At 36.5% G+C, this 21,709-nt stretch overlaps 1 protein-coding gene across 2 annotated transcripts in view; it reads left to right on the forward strand.

The window, feature by feature from the left end:
- LOC120625950 (cystinosin homolog) overlaps nt 1-21,709 on the forward strand; it is a 79,218-nt gene that overhangs the window by 3,565 nt on the left and 53,944 nt on the right. Inside the window, exon 2 of one of the 2 annotated variants that reach the window (XM_039893228.1) lies at nt 1,523-1,586. The gene's annotated coding sequence lies outside the window, so the exon portion shown is untranslated. Of the gene's footprint in view, nt 1-1,522; nt 1,587-17,227; nt 17,376-21,709 lie in introns of those variants that run through there. The other variant, XM_039893229.1, reaches the window with a different exon arrangement.

The following is a 21,709-nucleotide window of genomic DNA, read 5'->3' on the forward strand; positions in this document are numbered from 1 at the left end:
TGTTGCTGTAAGAGTTATTGTGGTCAAAATATTATGAAAAACACTTTAATTTTTCGACGGCCGAGTGGCGCAGTGGGCAGCCACCCTGCTTTCTCAGTCTAAGGTCGTGGGTTCGATTCCCACAACTGGAAAATGTTTGTGTGATGAACATGGATGTTTTTCAGTGTCTGGGTGTTTATTTGTATTTTATAAGTATTTATGTGTATTATATTCATAAAAAAATATTCATTAGCTATCTTAGTACCCATAACACAAGCTACGCTTACTTTGGGGCTAGATGGCGATGTATTGTCGTAGTATATTTATTTATTAATTTTCCATGTTTATTTACTCAACGTGTGAAGTCGTGTAATCCTGAATTTGAAAATTCGAGGCAATTTATTTGTTTGTTTGAAAGCTTTATACACACACATTATATACAAGGTGAACACATATAAAGAATAAACTTAAAAAAGAAAATAGAGCGTGCAAAGGCAATTATTGGTTAGTTACATCGATATGATTTATTTCGGTCTTTCACCAGTCCGTGTGATGTCAGATAATGTTCATACATTTGGGATTTTCGTTTTCATTTGTTTTTAACTTTTTTCTTAGCTTGTCTTCTGGCGACGACCAAGAGAACCGCAGAAATATATTTTCTTAACTTCACGGGAGTTTAGAAATTCTTCGCAGACGATTTTGCTGGCATTTATTTCTTTAAGCGACGCCCCTCTGAAATTTCTAAAGGTCCTTTACAAACTTCAATTGTCCAATTGTAGACGCACTCTCTTATCCGTATGGTAATGGCTCAAGTAGTGCTCTTCGCAAATTATTTCCTCTCCCGGTTGTGCCACTGGCTAAATGGATTCGAATAGAAAGCCCTTGTGCGTACAATTCCGTTCTAAATATTATACTTATTAGGTACTGTCACGACATAACAAGTATTAGAACTGTAGTAGGATAGCGATGAAGCCCCGAAAAGATGCAAATAAACAAACATACCCTAAAACATACATATCACTTTATTAATTTACTTTATAAACGACTAGCTGTTGCCCGCGACTTCGTCTGCGTTTGATTTTGTTTTTTGATGATGCATTCAATTTAGTTGTAGTTGTAAAAAAAATTAAAGTATTCCGTATCGCTAAGCCTTAAATGAGGGGTTTGCTGCTGTCCGCTGAGGAGTTCTGTCCTCCATCTCCAACCACATTCATCAGATCTACACAAAGTTTGGGCAAAATTAGACACATATTATACCTCCTCTATAGTACAAAAATAATTATTTGAATCGGTTATAATTTGTCAGAGTTATGGTGAAAAATCGTCAAACACTTTCATCGCCTCTCCCAAAGGAACCGAGCTTAATGTCGGGATAAAAAGTATCGTATATTACTTCTAACACTTCCAAGAATATGTGTACAAAGTTTCATGAGGATCGGTTCAGAAGTCTTTGCGTGAAAGCGTAACAAACAAACTTACATTGACAATTATAATATTAGTAGGGATAATACAATACTCATAATTTCTGTTTTATTTTTTTCAGAAACCAACGGCGACATTATACATTCCAATCAAAAGCATTTTCTGAATAAAATGGCTGTAAATAGGTAAGTTTATTTTTATATTTCGAGATAATGTATCAGAATGCAATAACAAAATAAATGTTTTGTCTCTGGTCAGCCGTTCACCTATTTTAGCGTTTCGTACAACAATACAATTTCTTTTTACTATATTTATAGCTTTGAAGTTGATAATTATAATCATCCCGAAACCATAACGAGTGTTAAATTTTGTTACAGTTTCAAAGGAACGTAAGTATATGACTAATAGAGTCATAAATAAATAATAAATAAAAAAATACTACGACAATACACACAACGCCATCTAGCCCCAAAGAAAGCGTAGCTTGTGTTACTGAAGATGAGTGATGAATATTTTATGAATAAATACTTATAATATACAGATAAACACCCAGACACTGGAAAACACTTAGGTTCATCACACAAACATTTTCCAGTTGTGGGAATCGAACCCACGGCCTTGGACTCAGAAAGCAGGGTCGCTGCCCACTGCGCCAGTCGGCCGTCAAAGTCATGAGTATGAATTTTCTGATTCAACATAAAAATCAGCCTCTATGGGTTTCTCATGGCTTAGTCCGCTGTCTGAGAACTAAATGTCCTCAACCTTACTGAAGGCTTACCTTTTTTAACGGTTTCTTAAGCCCGGCTTAAGAGGATTATGGGCGGGATTCTTCATACAACATATGTTTTCTACTATTTCCTCACTGGATAGTCCCTATAGATCAATGTACTTTTTGTAGTAAAACTTCTTTAGGCGCGACTAGGGTGTAACTCAGTTCTTTTTTCTCACGGAAGTAACGCTTACGTCAGACGTCGTGTGTAGTTTCCGCTTTTTAAATTAAATTGATCGTAAGTATATGTCATATACTCCACGCTTCTTGACTAATACGCCAGCTTTTATCAATAAATAATAATAAAAAAAAAATTGGTTGTCTGTAAAGTCAGCTTACTGACGATAGTTGAACGTGACAACGTCGTAAGAAAATACTGATGGAATGGTTACATTTTTCAAAAGAAGATTTTAATTTTATTTGTTTGATAGATATTATCGTTGCTATAAACAATTGATACCACATTCACTTTTCACTGCGCTTCATCCTTGCCGAAAACATGTAAATGTATTATTGTATAGAAGCTGTCCACGCAGACGCATCGCTCACTCAAGATAGAGGAGAGATAGATGTCGAACGCGGAGGTCGACTGTGCCTCTTTGTCGCTCGTTCCGCGCTCTCGCTTGCACTTCCAGCCTTGAATGGAACGCCTCAGAGCGAGGTAACGCCGCATACGTCATCTTTTTTCGTGCGTGCAGCCGGCTCCATCGAATTATAAAACGTTGTCACGTCAATAAAAGTTTTACTTCAATCGCACGTAAAGGTTACACGCACACACTTTTTTACAATAATGTCGCTATTTATCATTTTTTTTAATTTTGAAAAGCTTTTAATTCGCAGAATTTAAACCTCTTAAATGAGCTTATACCCCCAAGGTCAGCAAATATGAAAAAGAAAATATCATGAAACGAAGTATCCATATGTTTATGCCAAAAATAATCATAATTGGAAAACGGAAATACGAAAAGTCGATCTTGTCACATTGTTATAGGAAAATAATACCGAGCTGCACCTGTCTCTATCGCACTCTACGGGGAAAGGAGTTCAGGCTGAGCACGATGGCAATAGTTTTTCCATATTCATTAAATTTGTCGCAGCAATTCCATCGTCTTTATGTGTCGTTTTAGAGTCGCAAATCCTGTGCTACTTATTTTAAGTTTACAAACTTTCCGCCCCAGCTGAAGTATTAAGAGCTTTAATGCAGTAACAATAAGATCGATTTACAGGCAGCAGTTGCCTCTGTGCTAATATTACTATATATTGCAATCATCAACCCGTCTGCCCAGAGTGGTGATTGAGACAAACCCTCCCGTTGGGAGAGGTCTGTAGACCAACAGTGGACTGCTAAAGGCTATTGAGGAATCCTTATTTAGTAGGGAAAATAAAAAATTATATATTTTAATCGTTCCACTTCAAAGTTACGTCGTCGATTCAATTGCGACCTGTCAGGAATGAATTTTTTCAACGGCTAACTGTAATTAATTGAGTATGATTCTAATTTTAAATTTAAAAAGTCCAAGTAGTTAAGAATACAATGGTAAGCGAATTCCATGATATAATAATAAAAAAAAAAATCGTGTGTGTACACGCGTTAAAAGTTATACCTCTTTGGATTATGAAAATTAAGCTTAATTTGCTATACTCCGCGAACAGCAGGAGTGAATGATAAATAATTGTTAAGACCTAACTAGTTTTAACAATTATTCATTGTAAAGTCAACATTTCCTGAGGATGCTCCGGTTTCTCCGGTTTCGGAGCGAAACGTGCGTAGAGGGTACATTGCCGAAGATCTTTTTGGTGTGGAGTATAAGGATTGAAGAAATTATAAATTACACCATACAGATTCTCCTGCTGTTCGCGGAGTATAGCAAATTAAGCTTAATTTTCATAATATATTATGGATTTCCGCTAAGTAACGCCTGCTTCTATCCAATACTTCTTTGGAGTGACAAGATAACATTTTTACTTTTGCCATATTCTAACGTTTGTTTAAAAAACCACACTAACAATAGAAGGTATTTAAGACATTAAAAGTTTTATTATAATGAATTATCTATTTATCTCATTATCGTACAAACAAGTTTAACTCACATTCAAATTTTCTGATTTTGGAATGAGCCTGCACACTTTGACAATTGAAAGTGTAGGTACACTGTCAAACCTTTTTTTGAAAACTAAAATGTTGACTATAGCTACCCTCCAGGGTGTCGGTTTTTCGTGACGGTGTGCGCGCGCATCGTAAAAATTTAATCTCACCATTTTTCCCTAACGCGCCAAAACAAGTATAACTTAAAAAATTTGGAAAATCCAAAAGTGCACGCCTCATAATCTCCTTTTTTCACAATAAAATTGTTTTTTTTTTAACTGAAACTTTCAATGCTCATTACAAATTTTTTTTATATTAATTATTATTCATTTTTTGTAAACAAGACACGGGAATGTCATAATGATTGCACATTGAAAGTTACAATTAATATTAGCTAGAATAATTACATGGAAATCTAACGACAGTGAATTGAACGCTCATATTAACTAAGAAATTATGTCGTGTGTTACTTTAGATAATTAAAAAAAAAATATTCCGATACGATCATTTTTTCGACCAATTTTGATGCCACATACACCCGTCCATACACGGACGTCCAGAAAAGATTATGTTTAATGTTATTATTTACTATGTTAAACAAAAAAAATGTTATTGAAATGTATTTTATGTGCCTGACAAATTATTTGACGTGATATTAGTGTACTCAAATTAACCTGTAAGTGCAATATAAATAACAAAAAATCAATTTAAGTTTCGAGAAAACTGCTTTTTTTGAAATGTCGAGAGTAGAGCACAACCTCAACGCTTCGCTTATGAGGCGTGCAAAAAACTTATATCGTCATCATCATTGGAGCCGCATTAATGTCATATTGTTGGGTACCTCTCCTGTATGCGTGTTCGTGGGCTTTTAACCTAACGACACAAGACCCGTCTACCCACAATGTGTATTTTCACCAACGTTTCCCGTGAATACTTCATTCCACCGGTTAACTAGGACAGGGGACCGGTGTAGGAAAGTTACCGGCTCCGGAATCGACTGATTAGTGCTGTTGCAACTGTGGCACCCTAATAATATTTATATAAAAAAAGCTAAACGAATCATAAAAAACTGAAATGTAAAACATTGTGTAAAGTTAAAACACACTGGAGCCGGGGCGGTCTCGCTGCGCTGTATCATAAAATGTAACATTATACATACAAAGCTGTAATATACAACAAAATAAAGTTAGTTAACTATTTTAGATATCTTATTAAGGTATTTTAAACTAATTGTAACACGCGCAAAGACAGTGTCATTTATCCCAATAAATGACAATGTAGACCCCATATCAAAACAGGTTGGCAGGCATGAATAACTATTTGGAGAATTCTAATTTAAGTACGGAACTCTTATTTTGATTATTTATTGTATTAATATAAAACGCAATATTTTATTTATTATAAATATTTTATTGCAATCGGAGTGAATTTGAAACTCATTGCTTCGATAAAGCTGAAAAATAACCATAGGCCCCATACGGTATACAGACAGAAGGACGAACATCCATTAGAGATTTAGCGTAACAGAATCCCGTTCGGGATCCTTTCGGTTCGTTACTGTTTAAAGGGCTTATAATTTCACCGTCGAATAAACGTTCCCAGTCCCGCTTTTTATGTCTTGAACTATTTACAAGCTTGTTATCAGGACTTTGTACGTACAACATATATTAATGTATTCATAGGTTAGTGCTTGACGACTATCATGCCTGATGGAAAACTATGAGATCTAGGTTGGGCGAGCGCGCCTTGAAGATCCTCATGTGGCAGGAAACACACATGTCAGAAGGATACAAACATCTGAAACAGTCGCTAAGGAGTGGAAACTGATTCTCCCCGGCCTGCTCCCACCCCGGCTCCTATATGTCTAGTGTTTTAAACTGTCACGCTGGTGTCACTCGTGTTATCAACCTCTTGAAACGTCTTCAAACTACAAAAGATGTCAGCTACACCGAAGTGTCAAGGGCAATGAGATATCGCTCTCATTATCTTATATTAAGTAAGTTAGTACCTATCCGAGACTTCGTTTAACAGAATGAGATCTTTATATCAACCCATTACCGGCCGGCTACAGGGCACAAGACTCCCACAAGAGCTTAGACCGTATTCCGCGAAGCTTGCCAAGTGCGGATTGGTGGGCTCACACGCCTTTGAGAATCTATATATATAAAAGAGAAAGTGTGTGGGTATGTTCCGTATAGGCTCCGAAACGGCTGGACCGATTTCAATGAAACTTTCAGGGAATCTCCGGATTGAACTGGCGAGTAATCCTGTAAAGTTTGGTGACGAACGCTCACTCCTATTTTTGAACTGTCAAACTGTCAAATACAGCTTTTATATACTATAATTTTTAAATTATATTCTATTGTTGGGTGTACATGGCTAATGATCTTCACCCGCTCGAGAAGAGAATAGAATACGGAGAGAAATAAATGATTTAATATGTTATGAGACTTAAATTAAAAATTTAATGATGTAAGTTTATTGTTTATATAAAATAAAGCAAAATCTAGCCCGCCGAAGCGGGCTGGGTACGCTAGTGTTTTATATTTCTCAGGTATGCAGGTTTTCTCACGATGTTGTCTTTCACCGTTAATGTAAGTGATATTTAAATGACTTAAAACGCACATTACACAACAAAAGTTAGAGATGCATGCTACGGTTCGAACTCGGACCGGGAGCCGAAGTCCTAACCGCTAGGATATCACCTAAATACTCAGCAGTTTAAATAAATATATATTAATATTTAGAAACTTTAGAAAAACAAAGTACCTACCTGAATTAATATTTAGGTAGCTACTTTGTTTTCTCCACTACAAAGTAGCCCTAAACTAGTGGTAGTGATGGTGCAGTCTAAAACTGTAGCGGGCTAACTTGTTCGAGTCATCATTAGATTAGGTCAACCTATTACCGACCCCACTATAGGGCACGGATCTCGTCTCAGAATGAGAAGGGTTTAGGCCGTAAAAAAAAGAAGCCTAAAAAAAAGAAAATGCAATTTCGATTCGAATTTTAAAAATAAAAAGTTTCATCCCAAGACCAAAACAATTTATTATCTATTATTATATTTTAATGCTTTATTTGGCGTTGTGGTACATTATTTACCCACTTAATGTATTAATATTATGAAAGTGATGAATGAAAACATTGTGATAAAGATATTTTACTACAGTACAACTTGCAGAATATACATGGAGTTCAAAAACCTAGTTACGAAAATACAACAAACCTATAATATTTTCATAACAAGGTACACGCAACTTTTTGCCTCTATTTATTTAAGGGGTTAAGGAGGGGGGGGAGATAGAACGGGTTTTCAGTAATACAAAATTAGGACAAGATACTTATGTATGTACGAGGCGACTAAGGGAATATATCGGAGAGCGGGCAGCAGCGTCCTCAGTGCTACTACTACCATGCGTGCGTGGTGATTATGGGCAAATCCTCTCGTTGGGAGAGGCCTTTAGTCTAGCAGTGGACTGTAATAGGCTGTTGATGGTGATGATGATGACTTATGTAAATATCACAGAATTAAGAACATACAGAACCCGTGTACACGACTAATATTGCAGCGTCAAAAACCACTCAAATTTAGTAGTGTTTCTCAAACAAACGATTAGTCAGTTCATACTATTTAGCATGACAGTAATTAATGTTCTAAGATGGATGAACAGAAACTCCAGACCACAGAGATGAAGATGTTACGCTGATCTGGGCGACTTTCAAAAATGGACAAATTTAACAACGAATATATCCGTGGTACCTATAAAGTCGCTAAAATACATGAAAAACTTACCGAAAGCCGCTTACGCTGGTACGGTGATGTGATGAGGCGAGATGATGACTATATGACCAAAAAAGTCATGAATATAGAGGACGGAAAAAGAGGCCGTGGACGACCACCAATAACCTGGCTAAGAACAATTAAAAACGAAGTAGTCGCGAGCAACACAACACAAGTGACATCCCACAACGCAGGCGCAGGAGTACTAGGAGGGCTGACCCCAAATGAATTGGGATACGAGCCAGGAGAAAGAAGAAGAAGTAGAGGATTAATTAATGTTCTAAACGTTTACCATAAAATGTGAAAATGGGAAAAAGTTTGTGAGCTAGCAACATTCCACGAGTGTAAAGTTTAGTAAGTGCCAACGGGCATTAGTCTATTTTGCATTTCTTACACATGTCACTTCCGACCGGGTTCTTAAAATTCTGATACCTAAATTTTCTATACGAACTTTAGTTTGCTATCCTTCATATGTCGCCCGCTCACGTTAGTACTTCGTTTTGATACAACTAGATAGTTTTGCAGAATGTTACGTCATATTCTAGTTTATTTTTAAACACAATGTATGGCATACAGGCTCTAGGACGTTTTATAAATAGACGGGATAACCTATTAAATATCAATTAAAACAACGCATGTCCTAACTTGGTACGTACTATAACTGGGTCAGACGTAGGACTTCTAATCCCGGGACAGCGAGCGGCTCCAAGGGGATTATACAAAAAAACTGGGTGCAGTGATACGTTTACAAATGACGTCTAGAATGTACAGACTTGTTCATTGCGGGGAAAACCGCGGGGCGAAGATAGTAAAAATCGAATTTCGAGGAAGTTTGCTATGTTAAACTATAACTATAGTTATATCTCATCGACGTGAAATTATTTATTTTATTTATTTATACTCTTTATTTGCACACACATAAAAATACAGAAGAAGAATCAAAAAAAACACAGACAGAAGAAGGATACAAAATGCGGCCTTATCGCTTTGTAGCGATCTCTTCCAGGCAACCTTAGGATAAGGAAAACAAAAGACAAAAGTTTTTTTAGCGTCAGTTTTTTTGTGTGAAAGAGTAACTAACACCAATCCTTACACCAATACATCCTCATAAACTGTTACCCTTTTATTTTGTATTCCACTACATGTAAGCTCAACAATCTCACCTGTAGGTAAGTGATGAAGCTTGCTAAGATGGTAGCGGGCTAATCTATTGGGGAGTATAATAGTCTATCCCTCTAATCCGTTCCTACGTGACATCGCACCGGATCAATAAATCGCTTAGCGGCACGTCTTTGTCGGTCAGACCTCTGGTCTGACCGACAAAGACTATAAACAAAATAAAGAATATAAACACGGGACCTCCTACTTAAAATCATAGCGCTCACCGTTGCGCCAGGGAGGCCGTCAAAACGCTTATAATGTTAGTAGGATGAACCGAAAGCGAAGTCGCGGGAAAATCCTCACTAGTACCACTCCGCCAGTTTTGATTTGCCATTTGCGCATTAGTTCTCCTATTTTTGTCTCTTAAATGAATCCAATAAAGAGTTCATCTATCTATCTTTCCAGTACCGCGAACCGTGAAATTTCGGCAGTTACTTTATTTTTACTGTTACAGTTCGTTTGTAACGCATCTATACGTTAAGAAAATCTCAGTAGAGCCTAGAATTCATGCCATTCATCAAGCAAATTGCTTCAATTATAAACCACTACTACAAACTTGACTAGTCATCGTCATTGTAAATGATTAATCTACAACATTTATATACCTATGCAAAGTAATAAAATTGAAGTGGCTGTCTGTGATTTCGTATACATGAATAAATTAAACATACCACGACAATCCATCCAATCCAATACCACCCACATCGCCATCTGTCATGGGTGCTAAGACGACTGATGAATAATTTTTTTTGAATAAAAAATACTTATAAAATACATATAAACACCTGAAAAACATTCCTGTTCATCACACACACATTTTCCAGTTGTGGGAATCGACCCACGGCCTTGGACTCAGAAAGCAGGGTCGCTGCCCACTGCGTCAATCGAATAAATGATTAACAGAAAAAAAGAAAATAGAGTGCGTTAGATAAAGGACATAATTTGGCGGCCTTATTGCTCTACATCGCGATCTCCTCGAGGCAGAAAGCAAGGCAAGATAAGTGGTGCGAAATGACTAAGTTTTTATTTAAATTTTCAACAATGTTAAATTATATTAAAAAAAACACTACTAAAAATTTATAAAAAAAAGAACTATAAATTCCTCACATAAATTTAAGTTTAAGTTTGCCGTGTGGTGACGTGAGATCAGAATACAGTAGCCTTAGTACAAAATTTGGTCGCTCGCCATTGAGGAGACGTTTTCGATTATTAAAATCTGTATCGTCGAAGTAAAATGCCAACTTCTTTGTCTGCAATGATAAAAAAAAACCTCTCAGGTTAATAGAATTTCTGATTAGCACTGCGATTAACAAGAAGCAGTGATAAACTTTCATCGGCACGTTAATAAGCGAAGAGTAGTGCAGTAAAATAGGTACTTGCATTTTTAATTCCGTTATAAGTTAACCCTTCACTGCAATCTCACCTGATTGTAAGTGTAAGTATAAGATGGTAGCGGGATTATATGTTAAAAGTATGGCAGTTATCATCATCAATATAAACTCATCACCGGCCCACTACATGGTCTGTTCTCAGAATAAGAAGGGTTGAGGCCGTACTCCGTTATGCTGGCCAAGTGTGGCTTGATAGATTTCACACACCTTTGAGAACATTATGAAGAACCCTCAGGAATCCAGGGTTCCTCACAATGATTTCATTCAAAATAAAAATAAAAAATCAAAATTTTAAAAATTCAAAATTCATTTATTTCAAGTAGGCCTAATATAAGCACTTTTGAAACGTCAAGTCTGTCTGTTTGTATTGACTCTACCAAAGTCAAGTTCAAAGTCATAAATGCTTAAAAAAATGGCAGTTATACGAACCTACTCATCAGTTTACCGCCTGTAGGGTCGTAGCTTACATCAGGTGAAGCTTCGTTCCAGACCAGACCAAATAAATTTAAAAATAATAAACTTCCAAACGATGGAAACCGGGGCATCCGACATACAAGACCACAGCGTTTACCCTGCGCCAGGCAGTGGCGTGCATATAGGGTTTGCACAGGGTATGCAGATTATAAAAATGAAGAAAATCTCCAGTAAGAGTTATAAAAAACTTATGGATAGGCATTGTAAGAGTTATAGAAAGCCTACCCATGAGTATTTACAACTCGTACTGCCGATTTTCTTCATTTTATATCATCCGCATACCCTGTGCATACCCTTTATGCACGCCACTAGCGCCAGGGGTCCTCAACCTTCGATAAATCCTGGTTTACTTACAAAAAACAATTTATTAGCAAGTAAGAAGTATACAAGTAATAAACGGACTATGCAGTTGGCCCACCATCGCCTATAGACATAGCAAAACTTTGAAGGGCATACAAAGAACACGTCGTGCAAAGTGCCACCTTGTGTCCTTAAATACATGTGCCTGTAATTACACCGGCAACCACGCCCTTCAAACCGTTACTCAGCAATGGCGATTGGCGTCAGAAAAAGCGTGGCAGTGGTATCTCCTTCCCGGATGAGCACTGTCACAAATAGTACTAAATACTTCTACTCAAATATTAATGTTCGCTAGTTGATATAGTTGATCCCCAGATTCAGGAGGATTTAGATCATCATCATCAACAGACTATCTATATTTGTAATAAAACTATAACTGGAAGATTTCTGTACATTTAGTATATTTTGAAAAGTTTGACCGGGGGTCGATACTCCAAAATCGTTTTTGGGCATCACGTGAAAACTACTGAACGGATTTAAATAAAATTTGGTATAGTGGTAGCTGATATCCCGGGTCAATATATAGGATACTTTTTATCCCGATATACAATAAAATTCCTCCGGGATATGGGATGAAAATTTTTATCACTTACTTCATATCTCCGTTAAATTTGTAACGACTTTAAAATTTTTTTTTTTATTTGACAGTGTCAAGCCAAGCATATATTGTCTAATTTTAATGTAGATCTGATGAATATTGTCGGAGATCAAGGACATAATTTTTCACAGATAACATCAAGTTGCAAGGCATATGGGACAACGATCGAATGCATGCGTACCTTCCTACTTATATTATAAATGCGAAAGTTTGTGAGAATAGTTGTATGGATGGATGGATGTTTGTTACGCTTTAATGCCACAACGAATGAACCGATTTGGCTAAAATTTGACAGAGATACCTACAATATAGTCTGGCATAGCTCATAGGCTTCTTTTTATCTCGGAAAAGCAAACAGCTTCTACAGGATAGCATCGCTATTTTTTCTCCATTTGCCTTTCAAAATCAGCGCAACGCAGTTTCAGATTGACGTGGTTTTTTAGATAGGCATAATTGGGGTGATTTTTAAGTCGGAGAGTGTGCTCAAGAACTATTTGATCTAGTTCCCCCCTCGGATAGGCTTCAATACAACATAAATGATTTAGTCGCGTTATACTCGCGGGAAGGTTGGTGACAACTGTATTTTGGACTGCCGTCACCACACTGCACGGCTCGGATTTAGATCATCCATAAATAATTAGGTCAGTTTCATCAATTGTGATAGGCTTCAATACAACACAAATGAAAACCGGATAAAAGCGCCTTATCTTACCACGACGTACCAGTTTTTTTTTTTTTAATAAAAGCGAATACAACATATGCACATGTTTTAATTGAGATAAGCGCAATCGCAAAGTTAATTATAATAAAAAAAGCAGTTATCGAATAATCTTACAGTTATCTAAGTTTTCTTAACCTATTCTGATATGTTTGGGGCTTTTGACCCTAAGATTTTGGCATCGTCACGGTTTAAGCAGTTCATTCTTATTAGAAGAACAATGATTGTATCGTTCCACTCCCATGACTAACTAATACTTATAAGCTAATAATTAAAAATTAAAACTAACAATTAAAACGGTGTCAAAAGAAATGTTTTTTTTTTTAAATTTAATGATATTTGATTCGCAAAGAAAAAATGAAAAATAATTAATTTGTTATCTTAATTTCATTATAAAACAATAGGCTAAGTAAGGCCATTAAGGATTGAGGATTCAGGATTGAGGATTTTGACTGAGTATTCTTCTTAAGCTTTAGGTTACTGTTGATACTCTTAATTTATAGAAAGCCGATTGGCGCAGTGGACAGCGACCCTGCTTTCTGAGTCCAAGGCCGTGGGTTCGATTCCCACAACTGGAAAATGCTTGTGTGATGACCATTAATGTTTTTCAGTGTCTGGGTGTTTATCTGTATATTATAAGTATTTATGTGTATTATATTCATAAAAATATTCATCAGCTATCTTAGTACCCATAACACAATCTACTTTGTGGCTAGATGGCGATGTGTGTATTGTCGTAGTATATTTATCTATTTATGTATTTGTCATAATTAATAGCTTATAATAGTCTACTGCTGGACTAAAGGCCTCGCCTAAATTGGGACAACCCAACGACGAAGGTGCTGAAATGGCGACAATGCCCTGGGAATCGAACCTAGTACCACTCTGTTATACCACCACGCTACCGTACGCCGGAGTTCGTCATAGGATATGCAGAAAGATAACAACTATTGCGTAATCTTATTTTAATAGCAATAATGTTATCGAGAAATTTTAAACGATCACTTATCTGTCTGTGACATGACGGAACACTGTTATGAATGGATTCATATAGGAGTGTGACGTCATTTTCTCGAACCATGGTTAAATGACTTCGCACTTTTCGCAATGACAGGAAATTGAATGTATTCAAATACCTTTTGTTAGAGATTAACAAAAAAAGGATTTTGAATTTAAAATAAAAAAAAATTATAATTCTTACTTAAAGAGGTTCCACTCCTAATTGAATATAGGCTATTTATGTATATTATGGTATTCTGCCTTTTATTTCCAGCGGCACCCTGCGATGTCACCTTATCGACCTTATAACCAGTCGGTATATGATCGATAAAAGCGGTGATAGCTTAGCGGTAAAATTCGGCCTCCCTTTCGGGAGAACCGAGTTCAAATCCCGGCACGCACCTTTGACTTTCCATGGTTATGCGAGTTTTTAATTTGAAGAAGAAAAAGAAGAAATACTTTATTGCTCACAAACTTAAAAATATACATAAAATATAGAATAAGCAAAAGAACAAGAATTGTAGGCATGCAAAGGCGGCCTTATTGCTGCAAGCAATCTCTTACAGGCAACCTCTGGCAGAAGGAAAAGCTGCAAGAGAGCGGGATAGTGCAATTAAATATACATATATATTCAAAAATAAATAGACATACATAAACATAGATATATATATATATAAATACGGTGAAGGAAACCTGTGTGCCTGAGAGTTCTCCATAATGTTCTCAAAGCCGGTGGAGTCCACCAATCCGCACTGTGCTAGCGTGGTGGACTACGGCCTAAACCCTTCTCATTGTGCCTTGCCTGTGCCCTCTAGTGGGCCGGTAATGAGTTTATATAATGACGATTACGCTTCTCTGTTCTTATCCACTTTATGCCACAATGCAGTGTGAGTTTGTCATTCACCTTGTATATCCAGAACTCGTGACGACGAGTAGCGTGACGAATCAAGGAAAATCCATACGATAAGGATTTTATAATTGTAACCATTTTTATTATATTCCCTAATTACAGTGCTAAAAAGTTGATAATGATTGCAATAATATTTTTTATTGTTGATAAACTTTCGAACTAACATCTCTGAGGCTGCTGGAAAAAACACTTGACGTGCAATAATTGAATTGAAGAACCAGCACTTCGGTTATGACAGCCAGAGTGATATTATTTTCTTTAATGAGTCTGAAAAGAAAGGTACTTTACGCCCCAGCTAAGGAACCGCCCAAGTGAGGCGTAAAGTAGTAGCCAGATTTTTTTTTTTATATTAATAAATGACGGAGCGAGCAGATCTTAATTTTTTCCCCCCATTTTTATTATTTTCAGTAATTACAGTTCTAAAAATTTAATAGTGATTGCAAAAATAATTACTTTTGATAAACTTTCGAACTTACATATCTGAAGCTGGTGGAAAATATATCGCGAGCAGGAATTGAATTGGAAAACGTACACTTCGGTAATGATAACCAGAGTGATATGTCTTTCTAATGAGTCGAAGGAAAAGAAAGCTATGGGTGTTCAATGGAGCTAAGCGACATGTGATTTACGCCCGAGCGCAGACACCTCCTATATGAAGCACAAGTTTTTTATTAACTGACCGACCGGCAGATATTTAATATTTTCCACACTTTTATTACATTTCTGGTCGCCCAGGTATTAGTTGTTTTAGCCTATTTTTACGGTCTAATGCCCGACATCATTGACTTTGAGACTGCTGGTTTGTAGTTTCGCGTCGATGTCAGTGAAAATGTCGCCGGCGCGCGTGGGGGCTTAGTCTTTGCATCTTCGATGTCTCGCCATGTTATAGGTATATTGAGCGCTGGATCTATTCCGTGGATATTTTCGAGATTTCGTAGATTCCGCACATGCGGCGTGCGACAGCCATTACAGCCCTTTACCGAGTGGCGGTCCCCATATTAACTGACCAGATGACACCATAAAATATGACCATATATACAACTGCCAAAGATGAACGGTACTTATGACTTCGGTTCCCCGAGCGCAAACCCGCTCTGAGGTAGATGTTCCTATTTTTAGGGTCGAGCATATCACCATGGCTCTCGTACAACCGTAATTCTCATCTTCAGGTAGGTTGACGCATGACGGAGTCTACGATAGTAGCGGGTTAACTTTTTTAAGGGATAAGTGGGCTTAGCATGCCTTTGTCGGGGAAGCCTGCATCCCAATAAGACCGCTTTCGGGATCGAACCTGAGACCTCTCATAGTAAAAAACAAAGTTTCAGATGAATACGACGATCTTGTTCATATGTTAAAAAACACAGAAGGTCACTTGAGAACTACCCTTTGTTGTCACTCCACCGCCGGTTCTGAATGCAGATTCTACTGTGCCTACTGAGAAGTGCCGGCAAAAAGTAAAACAATGACCTTACGTAACGTCGCTTTGTACCTAGTTACACATTTTGTAGCACTTGTAAGTAATGTAGTTGTATTATCTAATCTAGTTCATTGCCGAAACTAAACCGCACTTGAGGTTAACGTATGAATTGCTCAGGCTCTATTATCTTTCATGTACACATGCCTTATGCGCCTATGCGCTGTGTGGTCTGCGCGTCTTGCACACGTCCGTGCCAAAGCGGAGAGAGGGACAGATTATTACAAGTTAATGTCGAGCATTTAATTATAGCATTGCATTTATATTCTCGCATTAATTTACTACATTACTAGCGGACCCCAGCGCCATCTATCGGGCTGATTTGTGAATCTAAACCATCCAGGAAGCCACCCAAACGCATACCAAAAAATCATTCAAATCGGTCCAGCCGTTTAGGAGAATTTCAGTGACATAAACACGCACACAAGAAATATAAATATAAGACAAGAATTTTGTATATAAAAGATTATCATATATTTACTGGCGGGATTTTCTGAACTGCTTTAAAGTATTTCTAAAAATGTATAAAGCAACGATAACTAAATTTTAAATTGTGCATGAATATATCTTTCTCATGCTGCAAATGTTTCTCATTCTTTAAAAAAACTTATAAAAATAATATAACTTTTGTAAACCGATAATAGAATTTCGGACCAACCAACCAACCTGACCTAAATTAACACAGTCTAGACAGATACTTGTAAATCTGATTATGCCTATTGTTATTCTAAGTTTATAAAAATTGCTCTGTCATTCACGTGTCCATTATGCAGCTAATTTCAACACGGAGACTGATAATATCAGTAAGTACTGCAGTTTTTATTGAAAAAATAGTTATTTAATTTAGCAAGTCATGCTCAGTAATCCTAACGGCCATCTCTTTCTTTGTCGAGTCTAATAAGTGGTATGCGCTTCGCGTGGTCCGTGGTACATGTGCCTACACCTGACTTCTTGACTGGTAAACGCACGGTGGTATAATTGAAACCGGCTGGATGCGCTGTTATCATAAACCGACGAGCCGTTGCGCAGAACGCTCGTCTTTTAACATTTTAATTAAATATTTTATTACCGGAATATAAATTTAATTTCATATTTTCATTTTAATTACTCTGATTTAATTTTATGTTTCTTACGTTTTAGATTTTTATTTAAGTCAATTACTTTATTGCTGTTTTATAACTTGTGAAGTGTTTTTGTGCCAGTATTCCTGCATTGACGTTTTGGTTTCGCGTTTCTGTTTTCTTTTGGATATTGTAAGTAAACTTTTTAATGTTATTTATTTTAGTTATTTATTATATATTATAAGATGTTTTTTTTTCATCCGTTTGTTTTAATAGTTGTGCAACGTTAGCGTGTGCTCAGTAAAGCTTTTTAATTATAATAATTGTTCGCGTTTCTATTTTTAAATCTCTCGCTAACATTAAATAAATACGTGATCTTATTAAATGTACAGTTTCGTTAACTTATATGAATGAAGGTAAAGTTTAAGATTCAATTTATCTGCCAGTAATAAAAATACAATAAACACGTAGCTGTTTATTTTTCTTAAACTATAAATAAAGCTATCTAAACATTGAGACTTATAATTTAATATGTAATGACATAACTGATTATACAACCAGTACAGTACGAGCTACCCCAAGCCCCAACACCTTTCAGCAGACATGGTTTACATTAGAAAAAGTCGGTTTTCGTGGTAAAAAAAAAAAAAAAAAGAATGTACTGCTTTTAATGAAGGTCTGATTTAAAATAGTAAGATATAATATCTACTGAAATGTATTGGAAAATTTCCTATAACAATTGCATGAAACGTCAATCTTATTTTTGTCATGGACTTCTTTAAGGAACCATGTTTCGTCGTAACTAGTTAACCAATGGTCTATTTTATCAAACAAGTCCTCTCCTATTATTATAAGATCCACTGATCTGAGTTTGGTGAGGTGCTTTATATTAGCATTAATATATTATGAAAAGAAAAACAATTTTTATTTTTTTATTAAACATTGAGATTACGCCACGCCCTTAGGAGCTGTGGCAAAGGAAAAACTCATAAGAGCGTTTAGTGAAAACGAATTAGTAACGCGGGCGGACGATGCGACGCGGTGGATCAGAGTATATTGACATCCTTAGTTCTTTGAGCGGATTTAAATTCACCCGTTTGTAAGCGTCTACGTTTCAGCGCTATATGTAAGGAATTAATAATGGTCATCATCATGTCAACCAATGGACGTCCACTACTGGGCATAGGTATTTTCTAGGCAGTGGCGTGCATATAGGGTATGCACATGGTATGCAAACGATATAAAATGAAGACAATCTCCAGTACGAGAAAAAACTCAAGTATAGGCATTGCAGGAGTTATAAAAACCCTACCCTTAAGTATTTATAACTCGTACTGGAGATTTTCTTCATTTTGTATCATCTGCATACCCTGTGCATACCCTCTATGCACGCCACTGTTTGTAGGGAGTTCTAAATCTCGGTCTTGTGTCGGGGGTCTACCAACGCTGCGTTTACCGGTGCGAGGTCGCCATTCCAGCAATTAATAATAAAAATTCCTTAATCATTGTGAAAAATATGGTTTTAAGAAATACTATCAACAAATAATATTTTCTTAACATTGGCTTACCTTGACTAATAACAGTTTTATGGCATTGTTGTTTAGGTATGGTTGATTATTAACAGGTTATAAGTACCTCAGTAACAATGCTTTGAGTTTACACGTCAGATGATAAGTTTTAGTGCACGTAGGTAGCCTAGGGACAGTTATTTTATAACATTTAATAGTTTTATTAGCTGTTGCCCGCGACTTCGTCTGCGTTTGTTTTGTGACATTCAATGTGGCAGGTGAAGTTCATTTTTAGGTAGTCAATTCTTATAAAAAAAAACTGGTGTGGTCTTTTAAGAAATTTTGTTTGTAGTTGGTGTAAAACCGTCAAACACTTTGATCCCCTCTCCCAAAAGAACTAAACTTAATATCGGGATATAAAGTATCCTATGTTACTTCTAATACCTCCAAGTATATGTGTACAAAGTTTTATGATGATCGGTTAAGTAGTTTTCGCGTGAAAGCGAAACAAACAAATTTATAATATTAGTAGAGATTAGCTTTTAACCGCGCCTTGCTTTGTTTCAGTATCTTTTTATCCTGCAGGAATTCTATGTTTTCTATATTTCTTAGATTGAAGCTGCCCCCATGTGAAATTTCGCTAAGTCAAAGTCAAATATTTCTTTATTCAAATGGGCACATAGATGGCACTTTGATGATCGAACATTTTATAAAGAATATGTACATAGTAGTTATATGATGGTAAGGCATAAGTGAAGCGGTGATAGCCCAGTGGGTAGGACGGCGACTTCATTTTCGGGAGGCCGAGTTCGAATCCCAGAACGAACCTCTTAACTTTTCTAACGCACATTGCGTTTTAAGCAATTAAAATATCACTTGCTTCAGCGGTGAAGGAAAACATCGCGAGGAAACCTGCATGCCTGAGAGTTCTCCATACTGTTCTCAAAAGCGTGTGGAGTCCACCAATCCGCACTGGACCAGCGTGGTGGATTACGGCCTTAAACCCTTCTCATTGTGGGAGGAATCCCGTGCCCTGTAGTGGGCCTATAATGTGTTGATATGATGAAGGCATAAGTCGGGGTAGAAATCCTGTGTCCATCTCCAGGGCGCAGGTTTCATCGTGATGGGTGTCGTCGTTGAGCCGAACATATACATAACAAACAAACATAAAGATAAAAATAAGCCTTTTACCCCTTTTTTTATAAAAATATAGCCTCAGTATTCTAAGCTTGCCTTTTAGTTGTTTAGCAAAGTCGTTTTTTTAGTAATTTTTTTTATTTAATTTGTTTTTATTTCTTTCAACAATTTTTTCTAAAAAATAGAGTACAGTTAAAAGTTCTTTCGACCTCATTCAGTAGCACTCATCACCTTAAGACAAACAATTTCACTGACATCGATACCCGGACCTGAGAAGCAGGTGTCGCATTGCTAAAAAAGAAGACCTAAGTAATTTGTGTAAATGATATTCCTCATTTGATATCTATACCAGTAGCAAATACGAGCTGAACTTTCTAAACTTTTATATAGTCTACGTACCTATCCATATTTATATTATTTCACCTTCCTATGTTACTGTTTTTTGATGTTATTGAACAACGTAATATTTTCATAAAAGAGTGTTATCACTTTTGATTCCAAGTTTTCTAGGGATTGGAAGGTAAACCACAATAACTAATATTATAAATGCGAACGTGTGTTTGTTTGACTGTCCTTAATTCACGACGTAACTAAGCAAATAATTAACTTGATTTTAGTATAGAGTTAGTTGAAAGAATGGAGAGTAACAAAGACTTTTTATCTCAAGAAAATAAACGGTTCCCGCAGGATTTGTAAAAAACCATTAAAAAAAACGCGGACCAAGAACTCTGGTAACTGCTAGTTCCCCGGCACCCACCTACCCACCTTTGATTGGAGTTGAAGTCCCCCATAAAAGCGGGCGAAGTTTTAACTAGGCTATCATTCAATATCAACCATTATACAAAAACTCTAAAACTGACAGCAGGCGAAGGCTAAAATTAACCCTGCCGTTGGAAATGTGCCGCTCGCGTTTTAAGAACCCTTAAATTTTAATTTATAACGCAAGATTTAAAATAAATTTAATTATATAATGTAACGTATGTACAGCCATTTTGGGAGCAGCCTTTTATAAAATTAAATAATTCAACGAATTTCTAAAACACAAGTAGAATATTATATAGTAGGGTAAAGGGTAGTTATCGATTCTATTGGGGATGCTCAGTATCAAAATAATCATTTACTGAACGAAACGCAAAGAAAGCATTGCACAATGAAGTATTTTTTAAATATTTTATTTAATTCATTTTAATTTTCTTTGCTCCCAATGAAATGTGGCAGATGGTTAATTATTTTTATTACATTGCGTATAGACTTGGCTTGTAGAGCGCTAACTTTTAACAGGGGGCATTTGGGGGGGTGTTCAAAAATGTGTAGTTTTCAAAGACAGTGGCGTGCACTTCATACATGCACTAAAGCACCGCATACCCTAACATTTTCATATAACTGGCAAAGGGGGAGGATTTTGCCGTTTTACTTCTTTATGCTTACCCTGGTCCAAATTTCTGTGCACGCCACTGTTCATAGACAGCACACATTCACATAGGACTGAAAAGTTAAGATGTTATTTTTTCAAATAAGGTTGGCGTGAGTCTGTTTTAGTTATTAGTATGCAGTATAATGATATATATATAGCTCCTGTATACAAATTTACGTTCTACCTAAAGTTTTGCTTTGTTTTGTTCAGGGCTACATGAGCGCGTAGATATTCAAGTAGATATATGCTGTGCAGGCGACCGTAGCGAAAAGAATGTATAAACAATATTTGCGTTCGATTGATAACGTGTGATACGTACGTAGTTTGAAAATAATAGAAGACCAATGTGTCAACTATATCTCCCGCACGCGGTCTGAAGTTTTAGTTAGGTTTTAGTACTACGCAAACATGTTTAGGTACTATGTGTGAAATCGAAAGTATGACATCAGAAATGTGTTGGAAGCTTC

The sequence above is a fragment of the Pararge aegeria genome, chromosome 8 (genome assembly GCF_905163445.1).
Source record: "Pararge aegeria chromosome 8, ilParAegt1.1, whole genome shotgun sequence".
Classification (NCBI taxonomy): domain Eukaryota; kingdom Metazoa; phylum Arthropoda; class Insecta; order Lepidoptera; family Nymphalidae; genus Pararge; species Pararge aegeria.